The 9,247-nt window shown below is 39.8% G+C and overlaps 1 pseudogene; it reads right to left on the reverse strand.

Moving 5' to 3' along the window:
• Nucleotides 1-260: 260 nt before the first annotated feature.
• LOC120104834 (pyrroline-5-carboxylate reductase-like) lies at nt 261-2,538 on the reverse strand (annotated as a pseudogene).
• Nucleotides 2,539-9,247: the final 6,709 nt, after the last annotated feature.

A 9,247-nucleotide genomic window follows, 5' to 3' on the forward strand; every position in this document is an offset into this window, starting at 1 on the left:
GGATATCTCATGCAATTCTCGGATGTGGAATAAGCATGTTATAGTTCAGTGAAGATAGTCATGACTTTAGTCTCAAATCAAAACCCTAATTTAACACGACTGTAGAATTAATTGTTCAATTCATCCAAGAATTTTCAACATTATAAATAAATCCTTTGCAACAATGCTTTCACATTGATAAAGTTGATATACCAAAATATTTGGTAATATTAATGCAGAAAGCTTCCAACTTTTTCTTTCATAAAAATATGCATGCACGATTAAGCAAGACTGTTGTACAGGTTATGCAGTAACGACATACCAAAAGCCACTTGGTATGTTTGTGATAATTCTCGGCACCATCTTGTGGCTGCAACAACAACATTTATCAGGGTGCCACGGAATGCATCTCTTTCTAATTCCTGAATCCCAGCTATAGTGGTCCCTGTAGAAGATGTAACCGCATCCTTCAACTGACCAGGATGTTTTCCAGTAAGGTTAACTGTGGCTGCGGCACCCAGAACCTATACAAAAAGTTCATGTACGCTACATGTTATGGCATGTTACCTTCCATGTTCAGATCCCTCACTGCAAGTTAATTTACATGTGCTAAGGGAAAATTCATGCTACTTGTCCTTTTTTATTGTATGAAGATCAGAGGAAGAACCTGCAAGCAACCACTCACAAAATAAATATAATAAGTATAACCGTGGCTAGTGCATTACATGTTGATGAGTATAAGAAATGTTTTAATGAAATTTGATTTAAAAAGATTATTATACTTACCGTTTGAGAAGCAAGACCAAGAGCAAGATCTCGAGGAAGACCAGCAGCCACCCCACCATCAGCTAAGGCCTCTATTGCTAGATAGATATAAGCAGGGCTGCTATCACTGGAATTTGCAGTCATATAACCTTATATAAGACATTATTCTTGGAAAAGATAATGTTCAAGGGATTTATCCATTACCTAAGTGCATTAAAATCATAAAACGAGCATGCTACCTCGTATAACAACACATCACATATGCTTCTACCAAGTTAGCAATTTATGAGAAATAAGTATTACATACCTCAAGCCAGTTACAACATCAAAATATTTTTCATCAGCTGTCCATACCTTCCCAATTGCGCCAAAAAAACTGGTTACATGTTCTTCATCTTTCTTAATTAGTTGCCATCTCACCCACACACATGACTACATAAACACAGGGATATCAGGAGTTGCAGCACGCAAGTTTACACAAAAGGTTTACGTGAAGTAACAGAAGTTCTGGTTTCACCTTTTTCAGTTTGAAGTTTCTTATACATTAACAGACACGTGCTATCATATATACTGCCAATTTTTGTCACAGGATTGTTACGCAAATATTCTACTACTCGAATTTCCCAGCCGGCCAGTACACATAATATACATAATGACTTGCTAGAGTTGCACTTACAAGGTACAAAATGGCTTTATAATGATCATTATACAAATCGTTTAGTGAATTCTGCACATGAAAAATGAGAGGGAGCTTAGCCTAATTTTGTTGGATTAACAAACATACATGAATTAAAAGAAAGACCGGAAACACTATCGAGGGCCATATGCAATCCACAAGGCTTGGTGTCGATGCAAGCTATAAGGTTGTTCAACTACCAGGCTAGTAAGTTATGAATAAACACACAAATGAATCTTTGTTCTGTTTTGCACCTTTCGTTAGTTTTAGGTGGAAACTGTTAACTAACATCAGACATACCTGAGTTAAAGTTGATTAGGACCACATCTTATTCTGATTTTGTAATTAAAAGAAATATTTAGCCACCGATCAAATATTATATATTGATTATGTAAATTAAATTAATAAAAAGGTTATAATGCTTCTCGAGCCCTTAAAGCAGATAAACAGATTCTGCGCACCTGTCAGGACCAGACCGCATGATGCGGCCCTTCTGAGGCAAATCTAGACCCTTGGGCTTGTCTATTAAGCCAGACAGGACAGAATACAAATGTCATCATAAAGAATATTATAATGTCACCAATAAAAGAAATAAAATCAAATATCACCTGATGCTGCCTGACCAACAGCAGCAGGAGTATTTTGCATCACCCTTATTATTCGATGCTGACCAGACCACTCCTGTAAAATGATTTTAACTAGACATAGCACTTTGGTCGTTATAGGAGACAATGTGGCTACCATATTATGGAAAGGATAATAATGAGAATTGAGATCTATCAACCGAAATGATTTAAAAGCGGAAATTTTACTGACGATTCCATCGCATTCCCTCCCCCCTCTCTCTAACCCTCTCTCGGGCCAAATTAGGCAACATTGTCTTGATATAGACCCAGGGCTAGGCCCGAACTAGCCCTCACCCAACAAATGCCAAGATCTAGTGATTACTCTCTCTTACTCGCTACGTTCTAAATTTTGATCGGGCGGAGAAAATGAAAGTGACCATTTACTGTTTGCAAAAGGTGACATTTTACAGCTTAGTGTTTGCAAAAATAATGTCTTAAACATATGCCCCACAGCCATAATGACGTTGTAGCGGAACACAGAAAAAGAATTATCGTAGTAGCCATTGTAGTTCAAGAACTCCAGATCTTAGTAAATAGGCCAAAAAAATAACGTCCTATATTTTGTATGAATTTGTAAATATTCCCTCACATATCTAATTGTTGTAATATCAATCCTAAATTTCTCACACTATTGCAATGTAAACACATCCTTCTTTCAATTAGGGTTAAAGCTCTCTCTTGCAGTGCCTACTTATCAGTTGATGAGGATATAGTTCACCGAAAGTGCTTACTTGTCAGTTGATATAGAGATTTTATGTAATGTTGTTCTGTCATTATCCTCACTCTTATAAAAAAAATCTACCTCTAAATTTCAACCCTAACCTTATCCATCCCCCAACCCTCCTACCCACACAGCTCCCCGCTGCCGACCCGCCGCGAAGGGATTGCTCCCGATGAACATGAAGGATGGCCCATGAGCCACCGATGCCTACTATGTCGCCAAATATGAGAAAAATGGGTGCAGACCGGAGCCATCATCAACACCTCCTAGTTCCACTGATGCCTACTTACTCACGACCTCCACCTCCTCCAGTCTCCAGAAGATGTTGCCCACCACTTCCTATTCTATCGATGAAGGTGCCATTTAGTGAGCTCCAGCCTGCGTGACACGCTCTATATAGCGTCCCCTCGCACTGGCAGATGGACCCCTTTCTCTCCAAAATATTTCTTCTAGATAGGCAAGAGCTAACTATAAAATGTCAGGCAAGCAAAGAGCTAGGAATTAAGTCCAAGACCCTAGTTGGGTTGGGATAAAATCATATAGAATTAATAGCTAGTTACTTCAATCCCAATATCCAAGTCCAATTGACATCAAACCCACCATAACCAAGTTTGGAAGTATTTGAAAGACGGCTACTTAATGCTCAGCTTACTGCACTACTGATTTTCTTAGACATGCTCAGGTACATGCATGTGGACATGAAAACACCAACATGCAACCTTTTTTTATGTAAAGAATGAATATCGCTCCACAATCCATGTAAAGCATATAATAGCATTACAACAATTATAATCTATATATACAACAATTTACATGCATGAGCTCATCTACGAAACTCGTTCATATGTGAACTATAATGGATCCAAAATTCCATTTAGCTTTGCTTTGTAGATTCGAACCATCTTCATAAGAGACTTTGATTTCAAGACAGATCACCCCAACAAACACCAGTTAATGGATCGAGTCATGAAGTGACCCAACTAATACATAAATCATAGGTCGACTCAATGCTAACCTAAAACAAGTTATGTTGGCTAAATCCTAGCTTAAGTTGACTAATGAGCACAATTCGAGCTCGGTAATACTATTGGGAGTACAACTTCTTTACAGAAGTTTCTTTGAATAGAATTCGGCCTTGGACATGAGTTTCTATAAATCAAGCCTCTCCAAAATCTTCACATTTCTATATTGCAAGTCATGACCCGACTGTTTGCTAACCATCTGGGGACTACTTTCAGATATTTGAATAGACAAAAGTATTATAAGACAAACGAGGCGACCGATGCTAATCAACCAAAATTGCAACCAACTTTTCAACTTGTTTAGCTATCTGGGTTCTCTTGCTGGTTTACAAATAATCTCATGATCGTAGCTACCTAACTCATTACAACTTCTAAAAGACCCTGCGCACTTTTGTCCACGTGATACTTGAACTACGTGACAGTATCATAGAGCTATCCCACTATCCATTGAAGCAACCCTACATAAGGAGGTTGTCCTTCATGTCCAAGATCTTTTTATGAGGGTGTTCCTTGTTGAGCTCCATTAGTGACAGCTCGAGGTGGCCACAATGGAGTATTCTCCAGCAGTCTGTTGTTCCTCAAGGGCAGCAGCTTTTCCCTCAACATGGCTCTGATGGGACGCACCCGTATTCCAACAATTTAGTTCCGGTGGAACGGGACTGACCTGACTCCTTCTTGGAATGGACAAGACGCCACCCTATTGTGTCTCAATGCATACAGCAGGGATGCTTGTGATTTGAAACCACAGCCTCCATCTTTGCTTCTCTCTTCTTTCTTCTCGGAGTGGGTTCGACGACGAGGGCAGTATGCGACCGTTGTAGTTGATCCCAATCCGGAGGACGTCGTCTTGGCACCTGGTGATGCGGACCGCTCTCCTATTCCTAGTCAGAGTAGTAAATAATATCCATGACAAAGAAAACAAATAGTTCTGCTTTCCAAGAGAGATATGGCGTGGGAGAAGAGAATCCAAGGAGTACTTGGAGACATGCGAAGAGAGTTCAACGTTGCCCTTGTTAGTGGTACTGACCACATCTCAGCTGATCACAGGCAAAGATCTGAAGATGACAAAGTCAATTCAGTTTCTACCAGATCATAATCTGTTCTGATTTTGTTGTACCCGAAATAGCGAGATTTATTGAACTATACATCACGTAAAACGTGAGAAACAATTGTATAAATTGTGAACATCAATGCATATTGATCGTCTTGGGAAGCTAAATATTTTACATGGTATCAAAGCTATTTCTGCAAACGCAAAACCTCTTTTTTTTTTATCCTTTCAATCCTATGGCTTCTTCTTCTGAGAATTTTGTTGCCTTCGTTGCTCCTAATATTGGACAACTTATTTCTGTCAAGTTGGATGGTCCCATTTCGTATCTTCCTTGGCTTGCACAGTTCACCCCTATGCTGAAGTCTAATGATCTCTGGAGTTTTGGGGACGGTTCTAGCACCGCTCCTGAAGAATTTCTTTCATCTGAGGATGGAACTTCTAAATCTGTCAACTCTGCCTATACCCTCTAGCATAAGAAGGACCAGTTTATTCTTAGCATCATCAATGCTACACTGGCTCCTAAGGTTCTCTCCACCCAGTATAGTATTACTACTGCACGTCAGGCTTGGGTTTCTCTATCCCAACGGTTTGCGTCGCAGTCAGCTTCTCATATTGCTCGTCTGAAACGTCAACTCCAAACACTGCGCCAAGGCTCTTCTTCTTGTCAAGATTATCTAGACAATGCCAAGGTCATTGCTGATCTGTTAGCTGCTGTTGGCAAACCAGTAGCAGATGATGACCTGATTGGCTATATTGTAAGTGGTCTGACTTCATCATACACATCATTTATCTCATCATTCTCCTTTGCTACTCGCCAACAGGCTCTCTCCTTTGAGGACTTCCAATCTGAGCTTCTTGCTCATGAGGATCTCTTGGAACAACACCTGCAAACTGTACAACCGGAAGGTAGGTTTGCTATGGTGGCAAAGTATAACAACCAACAATTTTCTCGGCCATCCAACAACAACAACTCCTCAAGTAACTTCAAACAGAAGCAAGGCAACAACACCAGAGCTCCTCAGCGCAACTACAGCCCAAAACCCAATTCAGGGTCTTCCTCTGGTTCTCACAAGCAGGGTGCTCAGATATTCCAAGATAATCGTGAGAAATGTCAAATTTGTGGTAAATATGGTCATGGTGCACTTGATTGTTTCAAACGTCTGGATCACTCTTACCAAGGGTGCATTCCTGTTACTCAACTTGCTGCAATGGTGGCTCGACGCTCTTCTCCCCCAGAAGATGATACTTGGTATGCCGATTCTGGTGCCAACCAGCACATAACTGCAAATCTTGAAAACCTTTCCCTGCATTAGCCTTACACCGGTGGTGATACTATTGCTGTTGGTAACGGTACAGGTTTAACAGTTGCAAATACTGGCCCTATATTCTTTCCCTTACACAATAAAAAAATAACACTTCCACATGTCCTTCACTGTCCTAAAGCTTTAGCCAATCTCTTGTCCATTAATCAATTTTGTCAGGATAACCATTGCTATTTTGTACTCACTGATTCTCATTTTTTTTGTAAAGGACATGCGGACAGGCATGACAATGCTCGAGGGCAAAAGTGAAGGAGGTCTATATCCTATTCGCTTAGGGAAAACAATACTCAAAAATCACAACAATCCAACGGTCTTTCTCGGCGTAAGAGTTCCCTTTGGAATTTGGCATTCGAGATTGGGTCATCCATCTCATTCTATTTTAAGTCATGTTTTGTCAAGTCATAAGCTTCCTGTTTCTGGTTTGTTGAATAAAGAGAGCATATGTGAATCCTGCCAACTTGGCAAGGCTAAGCAGCTTCCCTTTGCTGAGTCTACTAGAGTTTCTATGTCTCCTTTAGAGCTAGTTCATTCTGATGTTTGGTCCTGTGCTACCAAATCTTTAACCGGCAGCTTGTACTATGTTTTATTTATCGATGATTTTTCTCGTTTCACATGGCTCTTTCCTTTACAACGCAAAGCTGATGTCTTTACTTGCTTTGTTAAATTTAAAACGCTTGTTGAAAATTTGAATATTTCAACGGTGAGAAATCTCTTCTTCCTCCTCTCCCCATCTTTTACCATTTTCTCACTGCTCAATCAATATGTCCCCTTCCATTGACTGATCAAGAACTCTTTATTTCCCCTTATCTTGTATGATCTTGACATCATCTATTATAATTTCCTACGACGATCATTAGGTGAATTCTGCGGACCTCCAGGAGATCCGCGATTACCATCCATTATTGAGAGATATCCGGGCCATGGTTCGGGATAGGCTGGCCATTCAAGCGAAGCATGTTTATCGGGAGGTTAACGGGCAGCCGATTGGGTGGCTTTTTTTTGTTGCTGACCATTCGGAGGGACACTTATGGATGGGTGAGGCAGAGTTGCCTAGTGCTCTCCAGAATATTTTGTATTTTGATCCCCTTAGCTGTGTCTTCATACACATTGGGTATAATACTTCCGTTTTTGGCAAAAAAAAAAAAAAAATCATCCACAGTGTTGTTCTGATGCACATATCATATGAAATTACAGGTTGTCCTGGTGTTGGAGATTCATGGTGAGTATGAGGGTTCTCAGCAGGATCAAGAGGATGCGCCAGTGCATGCACACGATTCTCCAGATGCAGCTGAAGATACCCATGCACCACAATGAGATGATGCAGGTGATGCGGCTGACATCTCATCTAAATTATGGATGATCTGCCAGCAAAGCCAGATGTGGGACATGGTCCCTCACACTTCGACTAGGTGATCTTGGCGTTAGCTCAATTCTAAATTTTTGGTACCATATTTCCTTTTTTAGTGTTGTCTAACACGATCCAATTTGTTTAAGGACTCTGATGTAAGAGCGAACAAAGTTGTGGTTTGGGCATTGGATGACGGAACAATTGCAGATGTATGTGTCAAATTAAAAAATTGCGAGGCAGCATGCGCAAAATAGAGCAAAGTATGAGAATGGTTGAATTACTAGTTCTTCGAATGTGGGTAAGTCACGTTCATAGTTCTACCAACGCAACTAACGTAGGACTACTTGTTCCTTGCATTTGTTTGGTTGAATTTATGAAAAGAACATCTGTTATTAAATGTGCTAATTTCATGAGATTATACTTAGCTTGTGGATACACCTGATGCTAATTTCTAAACAAAATTTGATTGATGCTTGATATCAGCGGTTAAATAACTTGTACTCTTTTCCTTCTGAATTCCTCAGCCTTTTCTTTGGTAAATGGAAATCCGAAGTTCTTTACGAGGTATCGGATATATGCTTTTAGTGTAGCCGTAGTATATTTTTCCCCTTGGACAAATAACATGTTTTCTGTCTCTAGAGGTTTATTAAGTATCAACTCCATGTTATGCCGAATAGACCAGAATGCACAGCTTCTAACGTGTTCAGCTCTGAGAATTTGGAGCAATTCCTTGGAGATCCAGTTCGAAGGTAATGTAAGTCCTGGTAATCAACTATGGATAATCTACTCATGTTCTATGTTGGTTTCTTTTTTATTCAGTCTTTTTTCTAAGCACTCAGAAGTTCAGAGTGTTGGAACTATTCGGTGAGAAAGGAAAAGTTGAACTTTGGAAGAATGATTCGACAGACTGCACTTAATCCATAGAAAATTTATTTCCAGGGGTAGTTGCTTAATAGCACTAATAATTATTATTGCGAGGAAGGCCCTGATTATTCTGTTGCTGACTCTTCCATGCAGACAAAATGCCCTGTCAAATTGTTCTCCAGTACTTTTCAAGTTATGCTGTTGGCTAGCTGCATATTATGCCCAGATTGTTCATCGAGTGGCTTTCTCCTTTTATTATTTATTGAAACTTTGTTCAGTGTTATGTGTACATTTAGCAGTGAGAGGGATACACTAGGATGCTGATCATGATCCGTCGCAATACTGCGCCAACCATTTTCCATGGCTTGTATGATCAAAGTAGCAGCGGTGGCTTCTGTTGTATGTTGTCACCGTAAATAGGTCCACTTATTTTTTCAGGTTGCAAATAGGTCCATTTACCGATGCCTCTTTTTGTGGAACGGCTGAGAATTTATCTCTCTTCTGCTCGTCCGGAAGATGATGGTGGCTGCTGATTGTTTGCGGTGACATGTCTTTGTATCGTAACGTGATGGCATGCAGTCTATCAGATTGACTTAAACCATAGTTATATAATTGAGTGTTCTTCTCAGATTGTACGGAAAAAGTTCAATATTTCAATCATAATATGCATGAACATAATGACATAAATTGATTAAAAAAAAATCCCTCAAACATTCCTAACTATCGTGATAAAGATGAAAAAAACTAAAATTAAAGTTCAATAACTAACAAATTTCTCCTATGTCTATTACAAGGGCATCGCAAAAAATGTTTCCGGCCCTTCCATCTCCATTACACTTTATTCCCCATTACATAGGGTCAACGAACCAAATC

Source organism: Phoenix dactylifera, chromosome 8 (genome assembly GCF_051530095.1).
Source record: "Phoenix dactylifera cultivar Ajwa chromosome 8, Ajwa_hap1_PhDact_Kaust_v1.1, whole genome shotgun sequence".
Classification (NCBI taxonomy): domain Eukaryota; kingdom Viridiplantae; phylum Streptophyta; class Magnoliopsida; order Arecales; family Arecaceae; genus Phoenix; species Phoenix dactylifera.